The sequence below is a fragment of the Peromyscus eremicus genome, chromosome 17 (assembly GCF_949786415.1).
Source record: "Peromyscus eremicus chromosome 17, PerEre_H2_v1, whole genome shotgun sequence".
NCBI classification, from domain to species: domain Eukaryota; kingdom Metazoa; phylum Chordata; class Mammalia; order Rodentia; family Cricetidae; genus Peromyscus; species Peromyscus eremicus.
Genome location: NC_081433.1, coordinates 15,724,836 through 15,747,059, shown reverse-complemented (window position 1 = coordinate 15,747,059; position 22,224 = coordinate 15,724,836). Strand labels below are relative to the sequence as shown.

At 44.4% G+C, this 22,224-nt stretch overlaps 1 long non-coding RNA gene across 2 annotated transcripts in view; it reads right to left on the bottom strand.

The window, feature by feature from the left end:
* The window catches only part of LOC131894299 (uncharacterized), a 79,195-nt gene that overhangs the window by 14,625 nt on the left and 42,346 nt on the right, over positions 1 to 22,224 (bottom strand). Inside the window, exons 3-4 of one of the 2 annotated variants that reach the window (XR_009374876.1) lie at positions 8,770 to 8,973; positions 8,185 to 8,248 (exon numbers count right to left, since the gene is read on the bottom strand). This is a non-coding gene — a long non-coding RNA (uncharacterized LOC131894299). The remainder of the gene's footprint in view (positions 1 to 8,184; positions 8,249 to 8,769; positions 8,974 to 22,224) is intronic. The other variant, XR_009374875.1, reaches the window with a different exon arrangement.

Here is a 22,224-nt window from a genome sequence, read left to right as displayed (position 1 = left end):
TTTTCATCAGAGAAGCTCTCTCCCCCTTTTCAGTTAATTCAGATTCACAAGTTGTCCAAGTGTGGAGAATAGATGGCTGTGGAATGTTGGCCACCTAAGGGTACATCTCTATCACCTTCTCCAAGGCTCAGAGAACATAGCTGAAGAGAGGGAAGAGGACTGTGAAATCCAGGGCTTGAAAATGGACAGTGCGGGCTGGAGAGATGGCTCAGAGGTTAAGAGCACTGACTGCTCTTCCAGAGGTCCTGAGTTCAATTCCCAGCAACCACATGGTGGCTCACAACCATCTGTAATAAGATCTGGTGCCCTCTTCTGGTCTGCAGGCATACATGCTGTATACATAATAAATAAATAAATCTTTAAAAAAGAAAGAAAGAAAGAAAGAAAGAAAGAAAGAAAGAAAGAAAGAAAGAAAGAAAGAAAGGAAGGAAAAGAAAGAAAAGAAAAGAAAAAGAAAATGGACAGTGCAAAAACGGGGTCATCTGGACATGAGGTGGCCATTGTACTCATGAGCTCACTGCACAGGACATGCAAAAGCCTGAACCTGTTACTATCTCATCATGCATGGATGTGGCGGTTTGAATGAGATTGGTCCCCATAAACTCATATGTTTGCATGCGTGGTCCCCGTCTGGTAAGATGTCTGGGAGGATTGGGAGGTGACACTGGGAGTGGGCTTTGGGGTTTCAAGAGCCCGTGCCAGGCCAGTGTTGATCTCTCTACACTTGTTGCCTGTGGATCCGAAAGTCAAGTTCTCAGCTACTGCTCCAGCACCACACTTACCTGCATGCCACCACGGTGCCCACCATGATAACACTAACCCTCCGAAGCTGTAAACAAGCCCCTGATTAAATACTTTCTTTTGTAAGAGTTGCCTCGGTCGTGGTGTCTCTTCACAACAATATAAAACCCTAACTAAGACAATGGGTGAGGGGTTTCTGTTGCCCCATCCCTCACTGACAGACTATGGCAGTTAGTGAATTCTGGGGAAGGAGGGGCTTTTTGTTTTGTTTTGTTTTGAACAGTATATCCATTGATAAATTTCCCATGTCCCCCAAACTACCTGCCTCTCACACTCATGCATGTAACCATAAATAAACTTTGCGAGATTTTTAAAAAGCCATCAAATAGAAGGGGGTGTTTAGGGACATGGCGGGGGTTGGGGGGAGGGCGGAGATGAGAAGAAAATAATGAGTAGTGAAAGAAATCAATGTATGTGTGCACGAAATTGTCAAAGAATTCTTAAAATCACATTATTTCAAACCAATTATTTTTTTCAGTGACGGGGAGGCGACAGTTGGTGCAGGGTAGCAGTGTGGGTGGCGTCACAAGTGAGGGCTGTGCTGGGGGTGGTTGGGCGGTTCTCATTATGGCTTCGGGGATGCTCACTGAGGGTGTCTCCAGGCTGCTGCTGCTGGAGTTGTCCCTTTCTCTGGTGTCCATTAAACCCAGGTGGCATTAGCCGAGGTAGAATGCAGTTAGTGACAGAAGTCAGAAGTCACGAATAGCAGCACCGGTTTTGCCTAAATGTGTTCTTACCGGTGAAGCCCCCCCCCCCCCCCCCCGCCCAGTGGACATATTTAGTGGGGGCTTTCAGACAGTGTTCGTGTGCTGAAACTTTGGTGGTTACCTATAGTTTTGAATGTGGCAGGCATCCAAGAGATCAGAGTCCTACCCGTGTTGATTGGACAAGGACTGTCTGCCTGGCTCACTGTGTGTAAAACAAGAGAGACTGGTGTAGTTGGAGTGTGTGGCCAAGGCCTCTGATCCAAGGTCTTCTCAGTAGCCCTTCTCATTTCTCTACGGCTAGTGACTCAGATTGGCCCATGAGGGAGGGCCATTAAATAGTCAAAAACTTATAAAATGATAAAATTTTATAACTATGTAAGTGATATTTTTAAAAAGTAATAAATGCTCAAAAGTCATCCCTTGCCATTTGCCATATTTTGTTTGTATCTCTCGTAAATCTATATTGCAAAAATGCCACTTGATAGTGCACTGCTACAAATCCATTTTAGCCCTTTATGTATTGCTGTAGAAGAACACCTCAGATTGTATATTTTATACTGAGCAGAAATGTATTGGTTCATGGATCTGGAGGCTGAGAAATCCAGGTCAAGGGGTTGCATCTGGTGGAGGTCTTCTTACTATATCATAGCATGGCAGATGGATAGCAGCTGAGAGAGAGAGCCAAATTCATCCTTGCGTAAGGAACTCACTCCTCTCACAATAATAAGCCCATTCCTGAAACAGCAGCATTCATCATCTGTCACCAGGACCCACCTTCCAATACTACTGCATCAGGAATCAAGTTCCCACACTATGAACTTTGGTGAACAAATTTAAACCAGCAATTTGCTCCTGGTGCCCCAAATTTATGTTCTTCTCCCATGAAAAATACACTCATTCAACCTCAAGAACACACAAAACTTAAGTCAGTTCAGCACTGACTCAAAAAGTTCAAAGTCTAAAACCTTATCTAGATAGCTGCATGTAGGCAGAATTTATTCTGAGGTCTTCTCTAACTATGAGCCTTAGAAACTAAACTGTTACATGCCTCCAAAAGACAATAGCGAGGCAGGCATAGATAAAAGAGATATTCCTGTACCAAAGGGGAGAATCACGAAAGAAGATAACCTAGGCACTTACAGGACAAACAACACGAAAGTCTGAGTATTCCAGAATGCTGCTCTTTGACTCTGCCACTGCTAGACACAGTGGAGGAGTCGGGTCCTCAAGACCAGTCTGTGCCAAAAGCTTTGTTGGACTCAGGCCATGTAGAAAGTGTAATGACTGAGCCCTTAAACCTCCACCGAGCCATTCTGGAGGCTCTCAAGCTCTGAGGGCTAAGGAGCGGGCCCACTCGCACAGCTCCATTATGCAGTGTCCTAGTAGACATTCTGACCCTGCAACAACCACGGCTCTGAGATGTTTCTAAGTTTTACTTCCTGTTTCCCTCTTAATTATAAACTCCATTTTTAAAATGGTTTTTCCCTCTCATTTTACTGAGTACAGTAAAAAAGATACCATTTATCTCCTTCAATATTTTTCTTACAAATTTCTTCAGTCAGATACCCCAGCTCACCACTCTTAGGGAATGGACACAATCCATCCCAGACTTTTGCTACTTTCTAACAAGGATGGTTTTATTGGTTAGACTTCCATAGCTGTGACTAAATACTGGAGGATAACTGAAAGAAGACGGACCTCTTTGGGCTCAGGAGATGGTTGTTTGGCCTTACATACACTTGTGCAGAATTTCATGGCAGCAGGTTCATGTGACAGAGGCTGCCTGCCTCACGGCACACAAGAGCCAGATCAGCAAGAAAGGAACTGGGTACCAAGTAGAGCCTTTAAGATATGTCCCCCAGGAACTATTTTCTCCCGTTCTGCCATACCTCTTAAATTTCCGACCATCTCCCAAAATAGCACCTCCAGTGGAGGACCAAGCATTCAACACATGAACCTATGGGCAACAGTCCATAGCCAAAGCATAGCAGTGGCATTTCTCTAGTCTCTAACACCGTGTTCCTTGTCACAGTGGCCTCTGCTCTTCATATTTCACATGGCAATCACAACCACCTAAGAAATCTACGTTTCCGACTTTCTCTCCAGTTTTTTCCCTGTGCCCTCTTCAGAATCCCCCTAAATGCTCCAGTTATGGCTCTCTAGGCTTTTTCTTACCTGTGCCTCCAATGCTTCTAGCCCAGTGTTCTCAACCTTCCTAATGCTGTGACCCTTTAATACAGTTCCTCATGCCGTGGGGACCCCCAACCACACAATTATTTTGTTGCTACTCATCACTGTAATTTTGCTACTGTTATGGATCATAATGTAAAGATCTGATATGTAGGATAACTAATATGCAACCCTCAAAGGCGTTGCGACCCACCAGTTGAGAGAAACTGTATCTAGCCTCTACCCAGCTACAAGGTGGCTTCTACATTTTTAAGTATTTCTTACAGCAGCATTCCTATTTCTTGGCATTCACTTTCTCTCTTTGTTTTGTGATTCCACAAAAGGACTCCAATTGACTGTGTAACTCACAACGACTTACACTGGCTGCGTAACTTACAATAAAGAGAGCCCAAGTCTATTGGACAGGCATCTGGAGAAGGCTATCTTTCTTCCACGTACCATGGCTGAAGGACAAAGGAGGGCAAGAAAGAGACAAGGGAGGGCTAAATTCATCCTTTAATGAGGAACTTGAACTTGTAATAATGAACTCTTCCCTTCAATAATGACATTAGTCTATCCCTGACCCACATACCTCCCAGTAGAACAGTGATTCTCAACCTTCCTAATGCTGTGACCCTTTGATACAGCTCCTCATGTTGTGGTGACCCCCCAACCATAAAATTATTTTCATTGCCACTTCATGACTATAACTTTGCTACTGTTATGAATTGTAATATAAGTATTTTTTGGGAATAGAGGTTTGCCAAAAGGGTCGTGACCCACAGGTTGAGAACCACTGAAGTAAAACTACTCCTAACACTACAGCGTTGGAATGAAGTCTCTAATACATTCAAACCATAGCACTGGAAAGCAAAGTGAGCAACAGAGATCGACTACAAAACAAAGAACCCAAGTAGAAACAGAAAAGGACTGCAAACCAGTATATGTGCGCTATTGTGGCCCATACACATATCTAAGGGAGTCAGAGAGGGGCCTTTTCAAGTCAAAAAAGACATTTCCACATGAATCATTTTAAAAATAAGTCTTCCCCACTAGCATAGTAAGAATCGGTGAATACTCATTGATAACAACACTTGCTATTATTGGAGAGATGTCTATATAAAGGAAAGTTAACCCAAATATTTTTTAATTTGTGCAGTTTTCTTAGAGCCCCTATAATAGTTCATAGGCTTCTGTGCATGAAGGTCCCTCCCTAATGCCCCCTCCCTAAGTCCATGTTTCTTGCTAGAGGACTCCTTTCCAGTGATGGCAACCTTAGATCAACAGCTCTTTCCAACTTCCGGCTGGTCAATAATGTCACACCTTAAAACTGACTGTGAAATTAGCCATGTTGAGTGTATTCACACTATGTACACCATGGAAATTGGTCAACGTTATTATAAATATACATGAAAAACACAAAGGCTGCTGATTAGGTGTTTTGGTTTAGCTTAGTTTTGCAGAGTAAGGAGGCGTTTATTGCTGAACTTTAACTAACTAGTACCCTGGATTTCACATCTCTCTGTACTTTATTTTACTCTTTTACTTATTTCTTTAATTTTATTTGTTTTATGCATATGAGTGTTTTGCCTGCATGTATGTTTGTATACAACATGCATGCCTGGTATCCAAGTAGGTTAGAAAAGGGCACCAGATCCCCTGGAACTAGAGTTAGATAGTCGTGAGCTGCCATGGGGGTGCTGGGAACTGAACCCGGGCCCTCTGCAAAAGCTCCCAGTGCTCTTAACTACTGAAGCATCTCTCCAGCCCCAGCATTTCTTTGCTAAAGGTTTATGGGGGCCGGGGAATGAAATGTGGTGATGTGAATTTATTTGGCACCCATAAGCTCATAGGGAGTGGTACTATAGGAGGCATGGCTTTGTTGGAGTGGGTGTGGCCTTGTTGGAGGAAATGTGTCACTGTGGGGGTGGACTTTGAGGTTTCCTATGCTCAAGATACCTCCCAGTGAGTCAATCAACTTCCTGTTGCCTCTGAGTCAAGATGTAGGGCTCTCAGCTCCATCACCACATCTGCCTGTACGCCACCATGCTCCCCATCATGATAATAATGGACTGAACCTCTGAAACTCTAAGTGAGCACCTCAATTAAATGTTTTCATTTATAAAAGTTGCCATGGTATCTCTTCACAGCAATAAAAACCTAACTAAGACAGCTTCCAACCCAGGACCGCTTCCTCAACCTGCCATGCTTCTAGCAGGAAGTCTTCACTAAGCACACCTAGTCCACTATGGCTCTGTGCCCCAAATTCCCATTGTAGCAACCCATCTTCAGCCTCAACATCTTTGGCCAATGGCCAGAGGGAGTCTAACAAATTCTTTTACATGGCTATATACTTGTCCTCTACTTTCTTCCAAGTAGGCTGTGTGCTCTTTGAAGGAAGATGCTGATTGCCTAGCAGGAACTGAACCAATGATGAATTGAAACTTTATCAATAAGATGAGCCTGTCTTACATTCCAATGAATTTCTATCTAAAGAAAGTGGATCACTTAAACATGGAAGGGTTTCTTTTATATGCCTATTTAAATATTACCAATGTGAAATGATGCTGGTGCTGCTACCACTGAGTGGTGAAATGGACCACACTTTCTAAAGTGATCTTTGAGTTATAATCTCATGGAGATAAGCTTCTTGTTGTGGAATATTAGTTTAAGATGTGTTACATTTGTTTTTGCTGTGGAACATTTGTTTAATGATGCAAAGATGTGTTGCATTTTTTTATGTTGCATTTGTTTAACTCTGTGAAGCTGTGTTATTTTGCCTGTCTAAGACACCTGATGGTCTAATAAAGAGTTGAACAGCCAATAGTGAGTCAGGAGAGAGGATAGGCAGGGCTGGCAGGCAGAGAGAATAAATAGGAGGACAAACCTAGGCTAAAGAAAGAGAGTGATTAGCAAGAAAGGGGGAAGAAAAGGAGGACACCTAGGGCCAGTCACACAGCCACACAGCCAGCCACTGAGTAAGAAGCAAAGAAAGTTATATAAAGAAAGGTAAAAAGCCCAAAGGCAAAAAGTAGATGGGATGATTTAAGTTAAGATAGCTGGCTAGAAACAAGCCAAGCTAAGGCCGGACATTCACAAGTAACAATAAGTCTGCGTGTATTTATTTGGGAGCTGGGTGGTGGGCCCTAAAAGAGGGGGGGGGACAACAACTACAGTTTCTGGTTGACTTCTAAAAGGAGGGAAAAGGAAGACTCTGGAAAAGGCTACTCTACTCCAGCCTCAGACTGCCATCTGCAAAGCTGCATGGCAAGAGGTATTGGACCCCTGGGATGGAACATTGTCCTCAGGAGCCAGGCTGGGGCAATACACAGGCTGGCCCAGCAAGCTGACGCCTGACAGGGGAGCAGATGGTGGCGAGGGGGAAGGAGCCCAGGAGGAGAGCTGGCTTCAGGAGAGAAAAACAACTCTATGGGAAGAAAAGAGACTCCAACCACAAGTGACATTTGGCATATGCAAAGGAAGCAGCCATAGGCAGGAGAGCACAGCTGGTTTGACTTACCAAAAACAACCCCAATCCTGTTTCTTGCAGCTTGTCTTCTATCTGTAAACACAGACAAGCCATCCCCAGAGGAGGGTTCAGATTACCCGAGCTCTCTAGAGATGCACATGGGAGCTTGGGGGTCGGCTATGGAAAGTGACTGGACAGAGTGAAGAGGGGCGGGGAAGAAGACTGCTCTGCCCTCCTCTACCTGGCTTCTTGCACAGTGCAGGGGGTGTGCAAGAGGATATAGCAGGGCTGAGAAAGACCCAGGTGGCATGATGGTCAAGGGAGTTGGGGGCTAAAACCGATCAAGGAGTCAAGAGTAAGCTTCCTGTCCTGGAACATTCTGAGGAACAGTTCTGGTAAGTGGCTCTGTAACTGCTCCATAAAGAAGCTTGTTCCGGAAGCTTCTCAAGGCAGGCCATTGCCAAAGCATCCTATAAATCCAATCGCTGTATGTGTTTGCTTTTCTTTGTCTTTCCGTTCCTTGTCCAGGGCCAAAATGACAGGGAGGAATCAGGAAAAGATGGGCAGGTAACTCTGTTAGTAAAGTGCCCTACCTCACAAGCATGAGAACCTTGTTTTTGGTTCCTCAGAACCCTCATAAAAAGGCAGGCACACAAGCATGTGCCTCCAAACGCAGCCTGCACACACCACACACACACATACACACTCATACACATGTACACACTATATACACACTCATGCACATGTGCATATACCACACACACATGTGCACATAACACACACACACACACACACACACACACACACACACACACACACACGGAATCAGAAAAGCAGGTGCCACAAGTGCCCAGGACTAGTTTTGTAGGGCCTGAGCCAGGAAACAGGACCTGTTCCCCTTATGCCAGAGAGCAGATACACATTTCTCCTGAGTTCTGCTCAGAAGATGGCTGAACTGGAGGCTGCATTTGTCTAGTTCCAAACTCTCCCATTTTCTCTCTCCCTCCAGCCCAAGACTGATGGAGTAATTCCACTTACTTTTAGTAAGCTCTGCCACTTCAGTGGGGTTCCTAACGTGGACCCTGGGACTGTGTCAAGTGTCCTGGAGGGAATAAAGAAATGTCCCATCAGTTCTGGTGGTTCATATCTGTTCATCCTAGCACCCTCAAAGCAAGCTCAAGGCCAATCCAGTCTACATATTGAATTTCAAGCCAGCAAGGGCTTCATAGGTGAAATCTGTTTCAAACAAAATGAAACAAACCAACAAACAAAACAAATGTCCCCACAGAAGGCCATTTCTGTTGATTCCTGAGCTTCCACAGAAATAGGCTAGAGTAGATCTGCATGTATTGCTCACCCACTTCCTCCCTGCTTCCAGTGCCATGGTCTGGCCTTAGTCGTGGCTCTCAAGCCCTGTAACTTGGGAGGAGGCTGGATGGAGCCCAGAGACCCTCCCGCTGTGTCTGGAGCTCCATCTGGTTGGGAGGTTTATCACCTGCAATATCTCCATGCTCCTCGGTGCAGCTTAAATCTATTAACGCCTTATCTTGTCATCACAGACTAAATGAAAGCATCCTCCGCTACATTTCCTCCCTTTGCAGTGGAACTCTGCCTCTTGCTCACCCCCACGACTTCGCCTCTGTGGGTCCAAGAGCTTCTTTTCCAGCTTGTCAAGCACTTTGGTCTAATGAGCTCCTAAGGGAGTCTTCCTGTGAGATGGAAAGGCCTTTCAAAAGCATCAAGACTAGCCCTGGTGTGACGCCGTCCTGTGTGTCTAGTTCTGGAGCAGTACTCTGTCATCATTGTCGTCGTCTGCCTTCTCACTCACTGAAGTGGAAGAGGAGATGGACATGAGCCTGCTGAGGGCCAGGAACTACCTTTACAACTGCAGACTAGGAGCCAACAGGAACCATCACTGTACAGTAGGTGATTAGGAAAGTGAGTGGCAGCCGTCACTAAGAACAGCGAACTTAGTGGGTGGAGTGAAGGAAGAGCTGTGTCTTACGTGAACAGGGGCAATGGATTACGAAGTTAAAGCAGCACTGGCAACCTTGAAAATGCCTGTCACATCTCTTACTGAAGGGACACTAGCCCGTTCAAGCATGTGGCTCTGACAGGCCTTGCCCTTCTCCCCCGTTCTCCTCTGCCTTGCTAAACCATTAGATTACATTCCCAAAGCTGGCCCCCAAGGTCTATCCCTTATTTAGCCACTTCCTCCTCCTGAGGCTGACTACCACGGTCCAGCAATCAGAAGCTCCCTTTGGCTCCCCTAATTAACATGCCCAATCAAAATTAAACACCTCATCCTAACACGAGGTTTCCCCTTCCCTTTATAAACGGCCATTTGCCCATGTGCCACATCTGTCTCCTCTCTGTCCAGAGGCAGTCCTTTGTCCTCTGGGACAAATACCTCTGCCCTTATTCCCTGGTCCCCTTCCCCTTTTCCCTTATCCCCTACCTCCTTTACCACACATCCTAGCCCATTCTAACACAGACCTCTCCTCCTTCTCCTCCTCTTAAAAATGACACCTGCAAGGTCATTTGCTGCTCTTTTTCTGCCTGAGTCAGAAAGCAGCCACTTTAACTTTTCTTCCCAGTTTGGTAAAGGATCTCTCTGTGAAAATGGGTGCTTGGGTGTGGTTTGTGCCAGAGCAGCACTGAGAAATGCTGTTGGGTTAGACCACCCATGAGCCAGCGGGCAACAGACAGTGGGCTCCATTACACTCTTCCTCCCACTTAGAGCTCTGTGACTCCCCCTCGTCACATCACGAAACCTCATGTCACAGACATAAGGATCCTCCAATGTCCCAAGGCCCCATCATTTTGATCCTTCAGTCAATATTTTAGTCATATGTTAACAAACTATATTTGTATATACTTAGAGGCTATGGTACAATGTCATGATTTCTAACCCAATGTAGAATGGTTAAACCAAGCTAATTGACCTATTATTTCAATATTTAACCTTTTAAGTGGCTAAATAAGGGATAGACCTTGGGGACTAGCTTTGGGAATGTTAAAGAATGGCCTGGCTTAAAAAGTGGGCATATATAATGAATTAGTCAAACCTTTTTGGTGGTAAGAACATCTGAAATTTGCTCAATGATCCTGAAATGTATCATGCTTGGTTATTAGCTTGATTTGTTACTCTGCAATTAATCTTAAAGACATCAAGGTTATTTCTCCTACATATCATACAGTTTTGACACAACTGATTGGTCCCCTCTTAGGACACTGACTCTCCTGATCATTTCCTGTCTCATTGACTCCTACATCTTAGTAGCCTGTGCTTAGATCTTCTTCGTCTTTCTGGATCCTGAATAAAACAGGGACCACAGCACGAGCCTGAGTTCTCACTGCACTCCACAGGTGACCTCAGCTGGTAATACCACTGGTCACTGTAATTCTCCTACCTCCAAAGTGGACCTGTTCCTTTAGTTACAGACTGGTGACTGATGGGCTACTTGGACATCTCATATATACTCAACCCCCAGTGACCAAATTACCAGCTATCCATTAAATATAGATAGATAGATAGATAGATAGATAGATAGATAGATAGATATCCCTTAAATAATATATACACATATTACATATTAAATATAATATATATATATATATTCAGAATCTGTTCACATTCTCCACTTCCACCGATTCCAACTCTAAGCACCTTTCTCTTGAAGGACTCCAAAAGCCATAACACTCTCCCTGGTTTACCCTTACTTCCTACATCTAACTTTCTACATGGCATCCAGAGAAAGATCTCTTAAAACAAATCCAATTATGTACCACTGAAGGCTGCTCATTGCAGAGAAGAAGAGGCAAAATGACTGCAAATGGCCTATGAGCGAGGGAACGGGTGTAAGGACCAGATGTCATGCGTGAAAACAGCCAGTGCTTAGGCCATGAGGAAAGAGTGGGTTCAAGGTCCTCTGCTTCTGACTTCTCTTCCTGCTACTCACGTGGAGTGTGACAAATAGTATCCCCCAAATTCATGTCCACCCAGAGCCTCAAAGAATGACCTGGCTTAAAAAGTGGGCATATATAATGAATTAGTCAAAGATGGCGATGCAACCATGCAGAATCAACAACGTGTCTTGCAAATCTAATGCGTCCTCAAAAACAGAAACAAGGCTCCACAGAGAGACGGAGCACACAGGAGTAGACAGAGACCTCCTTCTGGAAGGCTGAAGGCCCTACTTACTGGAGAGGTAAGGGGAGCATTCTTCCCCAGAGCCCTAAGAGGGTGGGTAGGCCCTGTGACACCTTGATTCCAGACTTCTAACTGCCACAGCTGTGCCCGAACACCTGTCAGTCCTCTCAAATCACCAGGCTCATGGTCATTTTTCATGGCAGCCCTAAGAAACTCGCATGGACACATTTGGTGTCAGGCTCCTGGGTCTCCTTAAACAAGGTATGGAGTAGATCACAGGATTATATTACAGTATCAGGAGGCCTGAGCAAGTGCCTGCATGATTGTCTCCAAATGCCTTGACCTATTGAAGCCTCACATCTTCCCTGTAGTAACAAGGCAAACTGTACTTTTCCTGCAGTTCTGAGAACCAGAATTCCCCTAACTGACTGATGTAGCCTAGAATCAGTACCAGGAATGCAATTATCACCAGATAATCTCAGGTTTCCAGAGCTAGGAGGCCTGCCTACCAGGAGTACAATGGAACAGTGCTCTGCTCTTCAGGCACATGAATGCCACAGAGAAGCTGCTGGAAGTGGACAGCCCCTGGGTAGAAACCCATTCCACACTTACAAAACAATCCTGTACACACGCTCACAGTTCCCAGTCAACACGAGGAATTCCTCATCAACATCTCTAAATGGGAACAGGCTGTTAGTTCAATGGACTGCTCATACAGGGTATCAGAGAGTGTAGATTCGATCAACTCGGAGACAGGCTGGCTATGCCTCCATGCTCTTGCAGAAGCAAGTCCTCCATCTTTCCCTTTCATAGACATCTCCCTCCAGACATGCTGCTGATAGCGGTCTGCTGTATTCCAACAGCTTGTAATCAGTGCTCGACATTAGCATTCTAGACGTAGAGAAGATCTCAGACCTTAACCTTGTGTGTGTGTGTGTGTGTGTTATGTGAGCAGAAAGGGCTAGTACCCAGATTGCTGAAGTTATTTGCTCAGATACAGTGGAAGAGATTGGGAAGAGCTCCACTTCCATTCCCAGAACTCTCTCTGACGTTTCCCCTGGAGAGGGGGGATCTCTGATGTGCTGCCTGAAGACCTGTTCCTCTCAGGTCTCACTAAGTGGGAAGCTGCCTGAGCTACCTTGTGTCTTCCAAACCACAGAAATTAAGTTTACAAGATTCCTCTCTCTATTTTATTTCCCTCTCCTTTAAAAACACAGTGCAACAATCATTTCCAATCTGATCCGAGACCACAGGATTGTTTTTAATTCCCTCCATCGGTATCTCATTCACTCCCCAGAGACTGTGGAATGTTTCCATACTTACCTCATGGGCTCATCATTTTCAGTTCCACAGGGTCCTCTTTGACATGGTGGCAATTATGTGTCTCCCTGCGAGCTTCCAAGTTTACTGTAAAAGCCTCGGGGTCCCAAACACCCAGAAAACAGACTTTTTATGTTTTTATAAACTATAAAATTGTAATTGGATCAAACTTTGCATTCAAAAGCACATTCTTCAGAAATATTTTATATGCACATAAAACAGAGAAAATGTTAACATTATGATCTTAACTGTCTGCACATTGGAACCAGCTAAAAGTCAGGGAAATGCAATCCATCTGTTCTCTTCTTTGAAACTAAATTATTTTGAGAACACAACAGATGCCTCGGGGAAGTTTGACACTGCCCTCTCCAGCTCCCGTTATCGGGTGACATGAGGTGGGGTTGTGGGTAGGGAGAAATGGTCTCATGGGGGTGGGGGAGGTGGGAAGGATGGGGGTTGCTCCTTTTAAACCTTCCTTTCTTCAAATTATGGTGTGGATAACCCGGGAGCCTTAGTTGGAATGCCAAATCCTCCACAGGCTGGGTGAACCAGGAATGGGCATGTGGTCTCAATGGCCAGGCTCTGATTTCAGGTGCCTGAGGAGACGTGAGGATCCTTTTAGATCCCATCATTCCTCATCACAACAGTCATGAGGAGAAGGGAAATCTAGAATTTTCTATAGCCCTTAAGCAAGTTTGTTCGAGACTTTGCATTAGGTATTTTTTCAGCCTTAATTGTGGAGGGCTGGGGCTCAATTGGCTCAAATTGAGTTGAGTTTACTGACAGGAAAACAGAGCAAAAGGTGACATTTGCTTTCCCTTGGAACTGGCTAGGCTGCTCAGCTCCTGTGTCTTATTGGTTAGCAGACCTTTCATTATCACATTTGCAAAGTACCTGCTACACCCGAGGACGGAAAATCTGGGAAGGGACATTGGAGAAAGGCTGGCCTCCTCTAAAGCAGAGAAGAACAAAGACCTTTTCCATAGGATATGAAAGATCTAGGTCAGCAGGTCTAGGCCAAATGCCAACATTCTCTTGGAGAATGTGCTATTAGGTGGGAATGGATTAGACAACACTAAGGAATTGGTACGGAAATCTTAGCGTTTATCCTCCCAAAGATCCTACAGGAATACTTTTTAAAAAAATATTTATTCATTCTTATTTTATGTATAGAAATGTTTTGGCCTGCATATGTACATATATAGCACATGTGTATCTGATACCATGGAATCCAGAAGAGGGTATTGGATTCCCTAGCACTGGAGTTATATATGGTTGTGGTCTGCCATGTAAGTGCTGAAAACTGACCCCAGTATCAGTTGCCCCATAGGGCCTATGATTTCCCAAGCAATGGGCTTTTGTCTAGGTTTCCAATGTCAGGTATGAATTCCCTCCTGTGGCAGACCTCACGACTAATCAGAAAATGACTGGTTAATCCCATAACCAATACGCCACTATTGCACCAGTGACAATCCTATCTGGCAAGTAAATACTAGAGCATTCAGGATTCGTTACTAGGCAATGCCCTTGATGACTATCCCTCCCCAGCAGCCTGTGCAGAACTTCCCAGTACTATGAAAGCTAGCCAGCAGAAAAGAAGTTTCCATGGCAGTTCCAATTTGATTTCTCCGTGTCTTACAATCCAAGTAGCTTTCATCCTCAGAAAGGTAGTTTTATTACTGTGTTTCTATTGTTGAAATAGGACAATATAACCAGAGGCAAGAGTTGGGGCACAGACCTTTCATCCCAGCACTCAGAAGGCAGAGGTAAGCAAGTGACTTTGAGGCCAGCCTGGTCTACATACTGAGTTCCAAAGGGAAAACATGGCTGTAAGCAAGCTTGGTGCCAGGATTGGGAAGCTGGGAGGTCACGTCTTCATCTGCAAATAGAAAGGAGCTGGAGCAAACTGAAGGTAGAGTGAGGGTATATATTCTCAAAGCCTCTAAAAGTGCACCCCAGTGACACATTTCCTCCAGCAAGGCCGAACCTCCTAAATCTCCCCAAATGGAGTTGCCAACTAGGGACAAAATGTTCACATGACATTTCTCATTCAAACTGCCACATTCCACTCTGGCCCCCATAGCTTCATGGTGATCATAATGCTAAATGCATTTAGTCCAAGTTCAAAAGTTCCCATAGTCTTTCACAGTATTAAAACTGTTTAAAAGTCTAAAATTGGGGCTGGAGAGGTGGCTCAGTGGTTAAGAGCACTGGCTATTCTTCCAAAGGACCCGGGTACAATTCCCAGTACCCACATGGTGGCTCACTGTCTGTAATTCCAACTCCAGGGGATCCTACACCCTCACACAGACAGACATGCAGGCAAAACACCAGTGTACGTTAAAAATAAATACATTTTTTAAAAAGTCCGAAGTCTCTTCTAAGATTCAAGGCAACCTCTTAATTGAAACTTCTACAGTTGATAAAACACTTTCAGCAAGTGGCATGCTATCAAACAAACACACAAAAATCCGTAGCCCTCCTACATACAAATTACAAACATCCTGAGAGAGAATGAAGGAAATAGGGGCTAAAGAGATGGCTCTTCCAGAGGACCCGGGTTCAACTCCCAGCACCCACGTGGCAGCTAACGACTGTCTCTAATTCCAAGATCTGATACCCTCGCACAGACACATATGCAGGCAAAATGCAAATAATAAATAAATAAATAAATATTTTAAAATGAAAGAAATAGTATCTTTTTGCAATAGCCTCAAAAATAATATCTTGGAGTAATTCTAACCAAGCAAGTGAAAGACTTATATAGTGAAAAAACATTAAAACATCGAAGAAAGAAGTCAAAAAGACATCAGAGGATGTAACTATCACCTGTGTTTGCGAATCGGTAGGATTAATATTGAGAAAATGAACATCTTATGAAAACAATCTACAAATTCAATGCAATCTTCATTTAAATTCCAATCCAATTCCCTGTAGAAATTGGAAAAAACACAATCTTCAACTTCATATAGGAACATAAAAAACCCAGGATAGCTAAAATAATCCTGAATAATAAAAGAATTGCTCAAGGTATCACTAACTGTGATCTCAAACTGTACTAAAGAGCTATAAGTAATAAAAAAAAAATAACACCATGGTGTTGGCATAAAAACAGACACGTTGATCAATGGAATTGAATTAAAGAGCCAGATGTAATTTCCTACATCTATGGATACCTGATTTTAAAAAAAAAAAAAAAAGTCAAAATACACACTGGAGAAAAAAACTACATCTTTAACAAATGATGCTGATCACACTGGATGGCTGAATGTAGAAGAATGCAAATAGATCTGTATCTAACAGCCTGCACAAAACTCAGCTCCAAATTGATCAAGGACCTCAGTGTTAAGACCAGACACCCCAAATCCGATATAAGAGAAGTATGGAACAGGCTTGAGCCATCGACACAGAAGACGACTTTCTGGACAGAACCCTGATAGTGCGAGCATCCAGACCAACAAATAATAAATGAGACTACACAAAATCTTCTGTGCAACAAAGGACACCATCATTTGAGAAGAGTAGCAGCCTAAAGAATGAGAAAATCACCAGCAGTGGTGATGCAGACCTTTAATCTCAGCACTCAGGAAGCAGAGGCAAGTGGATCTCTATGAGTTCAAGGCCAGCTTGGTCTACAGATTGAGTTCCAGGACAGGTAGGTTCCAAAGCTACACAGAGAAACCCTGTCTCAAACAACAACAAAAAACAAGGGGGGAAAATCTTTACCAATTATACAATTAACCAGGGGTTAGTATCTCAAATATTCGAAGAACAAAAAAAAAAACAAAAACTAAACATCAAGAAAACAAATACATCAATTTAAAAATGGGGTATAGAATGAAACAATTCTCAAAAGATGAAATATAAAGGTTCAGAAATACTTTTAAAACATTCAATATCCTTGCCATCAGGGAAATGCAAATTAAAACTACTCTGAGATTTCATCTTACAGTGGTCAAAATGGCCAAGATCAACCAAACAAATGGCAGCCCATGCTGGCGAGGATGTGGAGAAAGGTGAACATTTCTTCACTGCTGGTGAGAGGGAAAACTGGTACAACCACTATAGAAATCAGTGTGAAAGGCCCTCAAAAAGCTGAAAATTGAGACCTCTCCCACTAAAAGAAGCAAAAAATAAAAATTATAATTATAAAAAACAAGTCCATTTTGTGTTATCTATTTACTCAACAGCCCAGACAGGAAGGCACTGTAGAGAACTCTTAAAATGTGTGATAGAGATACTCAATAGTAGCTCTCATCTACTTATAGAACCCAAGACCGTCAGCCCAGGTACGGCACCGCCCACAACGGGCTGGGCCCTCTCCCATCAATCACCAATTTAAAAAAATGCTATAACAGGCCTGCTACAACCCAAGCTCAGTGAGACATTTTCTTAATGGAGGCTCCCTCTCCTCAAAGGACTTTTGTTTGTGTCAAGTTGACATAAAACTATCCATCATAGGTTACATCTTGTTGAGTCATTGTCCAAAGAGGTCCCAAAGATCTTCCCCAGACATTACAGGCTATTCCCAGTGTTACCACAACCAAATGGTAAGGCCCTATTGCTGAATACACCACTTACATATGTCATCGAGCATGGAGACATGGAGCAGGGGCCCAACTAGAAGCATCACCACGATTGACTAGCTAGCATTCACTGTGGAGGAACTTTCCTCTCTTGGGAATTTTGTCACAGCAACCTAAAGCTAACACCCTTCCCCCACGTTTTTAACACACAGCCCATCAGAGCATTTCACTCATGGCTTTCTTTTTTTTTTTCCTAGACACTAAAATACAGAGGCCCTACTAATTTCCAAGGTAACGAAACTGGGTTAATTGGGTGACAGTTGGCGAGGTCTTTCGTGGGACACAAGGTAAATTATCTGCTCCATGAAGGTTACAGGGACACTGAGGTTGCAGCACTGTTCCTTGCTAGAGAGAGATGCCCCAAGACCTCACTGAGGAACATCCCATAGAGCACTGAATCTTGACCATCCATGTGCTCGCCGAGACAAAGCTGTGTGGTGAGGTGGAACACTATGGCTCAGTGATGGAAGACATCACTGAGGACATCATCCCGGGAGGACAGAAAAGCGAGGGATTAACTCCCTTCTCCAATTAGCAGCTTTGTACTGCAGCTGGAGAACCAGAGGTGCCCTTTGAAGACAGCAGAATCAACATGGAAACATCACAAGACAACAGGCTTGTCCCCTACAGAAAGGAAATTGACTTTACTGTAAGATCTAAGAGGCAACGTGTTTAATAAACTGGGGAAAAAAATGTGGTTTTGGCTGGATGCTAGAATGATGCACTTGGGATAAAAGACTTTTTCTTTCTTTAAAAGAAAAGGAAAGCTGGGCTTCACCTCCCACCATCCCACCAAGATGATCTCGAAGCAGTTGGGAACGACAACCCCAGCCCACCATGGATATACAAGGCAAGATTAAAGGCTGTTCCCTGCTCTCTTTTCACCCAAATGGAAAAGTTTATCGTGAAAGCACTTTGTGTGAGCCAAGCAATATATGAGCTCCTGATGATGGGACGTCGCTTAGACACTGACAAATCCCATTCCCCAAGTTGTGGGGCCTCGAGCTGACTGTGCAGGGAGTCTGACCCCGAGGTCAACAAGAGAAATATTTTATGGTGTCCATCCCTACCCCCACGCAAAACATACTTCATTCACATTCTCCTTGGCCTGGTTGGAATCTGAAGTCTAGACAGCTTTCAGATAACAACCCTCAGCATCAGTGAAGGGAAATACATGTTCCTCCCTGAGATAAGCGGATACACAACTTCTCACACACAGTTTCTCTGGAAAGTTCTCAGAAAACCCTGCTAAGAAACCAAGGGAATGAGATGCATTGAGAGTATGATCTAAGCACTGGGGTGTGTTTTACTCACCCCAGAGTTCCTGGAAACAGGGCAGAAAGAAAACCTTTCCTTCCCAAATTTTATTCAGAATAAATGCAAGGCAATTTATTAGAAAGTAGAGAAAATTCCTGCCGGAAAGTCTGACACACCTTCCTTTCAAGCTGTAGCACGGCTCTTAGCGTGTCCGACTTTGAATACCCACAGCCTCTCTCTGCGGCTTCTCGATCCCCTCTTCACTTTCCCACATCCACCATGCTCTGGAGTGGACATGGCAGCCCCACCTTGGGTGTAGATTGCAAAGACTTTCCATTCTGTTCCATGTGGAGGTCCAAATGAGACTGTCCCTCACAGACTCCTGAACGTGAACTCCTGGTCCCCAGTTGATGCCACTTTGAGGGAGGTTTAGGAGGTGTGACCTTGATGGAGGAAGCATGGCACTGGAGGTAGGCTTCGAAAATTTAGACGGTGCCATTTAGAGTCTGCTCTGTCCGCTCTGTGCTTACAGTTCGAGATGTGAGCTCTAAGCTCGCTGCTCCAGCCCCGGTGCCTGACCCTGCTACCTCCGCTCCACCCTCTGCAATTGCAAACAAACCCCAAACACGTTTTTCTTTTCTAAGTTCCCTTGACCATGGGATTTTATCACAGCAATAGAAAATAAATTTATACATCACTGAAATGCAGGACCCCTGACATTGACCTTGAGCCTTCTCAATCCATCCTTAGTAGGAAGTACATTTCTAACACAGAACATACATAGAGAAATGCATAAGTGCTTATGTACTGATCAACACAGCAAAGACCTGAACAAACAACAAGGAGTATCGGAAGGTTGTTATGAATGCACACTGCATCTTTCCGCCCATCAGAGAAGCATATGGATGCTGCTCTCACTAGTTCTCTTCAGACTTTAGACTGAGTTGTTTAAGTGGACACTGTAAGGTGAATCTTAAAAGGTCTTATAAATAAAAAAAAACCAGAGCCAGATATTAGGGTGGAAACTGAGAGATCAGAGAAGCAGAAAGAAGCCAGCCACATTCTTACCACTAGAAATCTTCAGCCAAAGAGAGAGCTACTTCCTGTACGCTCATGCCTATATCCTTTCTGTGCCCTGCCATCTCATTTCCTCTCTCTGCCCAGCTACATCACTTTCCTCCTTACCCCCAGCTCTATCACTTCCTGTCTGTCTGTACAGACCTCCAGACCTCTATGGTTAACTAGTGCTGGGAATTAAAGGTGTGTGCTGCCATTCCTGGCTCTGTTTACAGTGTGGCCTTGAACTCAGAGATCTGGATGAATCTCTGCCTCCCAAATGCTAGGATTAAAGGCATGTGCTACCATTGCCTGACTTCTGTTTTTAATATAGTGGCTGGCTTTTTCCTCTGATCTCCCGATAAGCTTTACTGGGATGCACAAATAAAATATCACCACAGGACATGCTTGTCATCTTTGTGTAGTGACAACCCTGAGACTCTGCAGGCTCTGGATCTAAAGCTAGAGGCCCATTCTAAACCTTCCCTGGGTCTTCAGCAGGGCATGGAGGACAAGGAGGGCTTAGAAGGACCACCCCTTCCTTCTAGAAGCTGAACAGAATGGCATCCTCCCTCCCAAGGCTTCCAATACCTCAGAGGGGGTCTCAGCCTGGATCCCAGGGGACTGAGTACAGCAGAGGCTTCAGCAAGACTTCACATCCTCTCTTGGCAAGACGAGGCCTTCCAACCCTGGGACGCCAAAGAAAATGCCGATTGCTATCAAGTCAGCAGACAGCTCACTCCACTCCCCGAGAATATCTGCTTTAGTTTGGGTCTCAAGTGGCCCCCAAAGACCCATATCAAAAGCTTTGTACTGCTTGGGAGGTGGTGGAACCTGTAAGAAGTGAGGCCTAGTAGTAATTATTCTGGTGACTGGAGGTGTGACCTTGAAGAGCACAGTGGGTCCCCATTCCCTTCATCTTCTGTCTTTTTCTCCCAGATGTGAGCTAAGTGGTTCTGCAGGTCATCTTCATATCATGCCGCCTCAAACCAGGCCCCAAAGCGAGGAGGCCTCAAACCAGGCCCCAAAGCGAGGAGGCCTCAAACCAGGCCCCAAAGCGAGGAGGCCTGAAACTTCCAAAAGTTTCAGCCAAAATAAACCTTTCTTCTTTGCAAACTTCTTGTCACAGGTATTTGTTAGAGTAACAAAAACTGACCGATGGAGTGTGCCACCCTGAAGCACACCAATGGTGGCCTGAGGTTCTTCACTAGGCAGAGACAGAGAAAGGTGCATCACTTTCAAGACTGAGGGCCAGGCTGTCAGTGAGTGAGCAGGCACAAGAGACTGACTTCAGAGCGGAAGCCGAAGCTTTCTCCCATCCCTCAGAAGAGGAAACTGGTCTCGGGGAGTCATCCAAGACTCTGGTAACAACAGGCACTTGCCACCCAAGTTTAGAATCTTATCTCCAAGGTCCCACCAAGAACTTACAAATCAAACTTAGTCCCCCAGGGCAGCCCACTGGACAGAGACACAAACGGTAGCAACAGTAACACGAGGAAGGCTAGAGGCCCCTCATCCCAAGGGTCAAAGGGAAACTAGCAATGAATCGTTTAGGGTTAACGGACTCAGACTATGATTTCTTAAACTGTGACTTAGTTATTCATAGTCGGTCATATATATATTTATGCTAAACCAAGCAATGTTATGGTTTATTAATATAATGTGGAATAATATAAAAGAAGTTGATTAATATATCCATCACTTCAAATTCTGCTGTGGTTTGGATCTGGTGGAATATGTCCGACAAAGTTTCCTGGTTGAAACTTAACGCCCGTTGTGAGAGACTGGGGAGGTAGAAAATTAACCTTAATTATGGTGTTTGGGAAATGAACAGGATTTGATAAGCATGAGGATGTACATCCCGCGATCAAATCCTGGTGACATTGTAAGAAGAGCAGAAAACATACATACACAGATGCGCAGCTGCTCCCTTTCCACACAACAGCCCGAACACTCTTGAACAACAGCCTCCTCACCCCAAACCTCCAGCATTACGACTCAGAACGAAGCTTCCTTTCTAAAGCTCATAGCCCTGGTGCTGTGCGGCTCACAAGCATCCGGAAATCCAGCTGCCGGGGACCCAATGCATCTGGCCTCTGCAGGCATTACACTTACAGATGCACACCCCACACAAACACATAATTAAAAATAACTCTCTTTTCCAATGGTGACATACCTAACTGAAAGTGTAAAGCGATGAGCTTCCAGTACAGCTGGATATGATGGCTACGGTGATGCTGGTGTGCCCAAGGCAGTCTCTGTTTCCTACCCTGATTCCCTCTATACTGAATTAATTCAGCTCCCTATTTTCTCACTCTGCTGTGTGCCACATGTGACTTCTAATTCATAGTCCAACATAGCTGCCTAAGCTCTAGCTATCTTGTATGTATTCTAACCAATACCACTGAGCCCTTACGGGTTCACTGCACCCCTTTTTATATCAGACTGTGGAGGTAATACCGGACCTCCATGGTGGATGTTCGTTTCCCTGTTTTAATAATTCATTTTTTGTTCTAGTTCTGGCACGTGATTTTTCATGATATATTTACCGGTTTCTAAAGAGGACTTGAGAGTTTTCCCAGCCTTGTATCTCCAACACTAGCCCAGGTATCAAAGGGAGCTGACACTTTGAAATGGCTAGACTCAGAAAGCTCAGAAGTCCAGGGAAAACGGGGCAGGCGCATCCCAACCAGGACCAATCCAAAG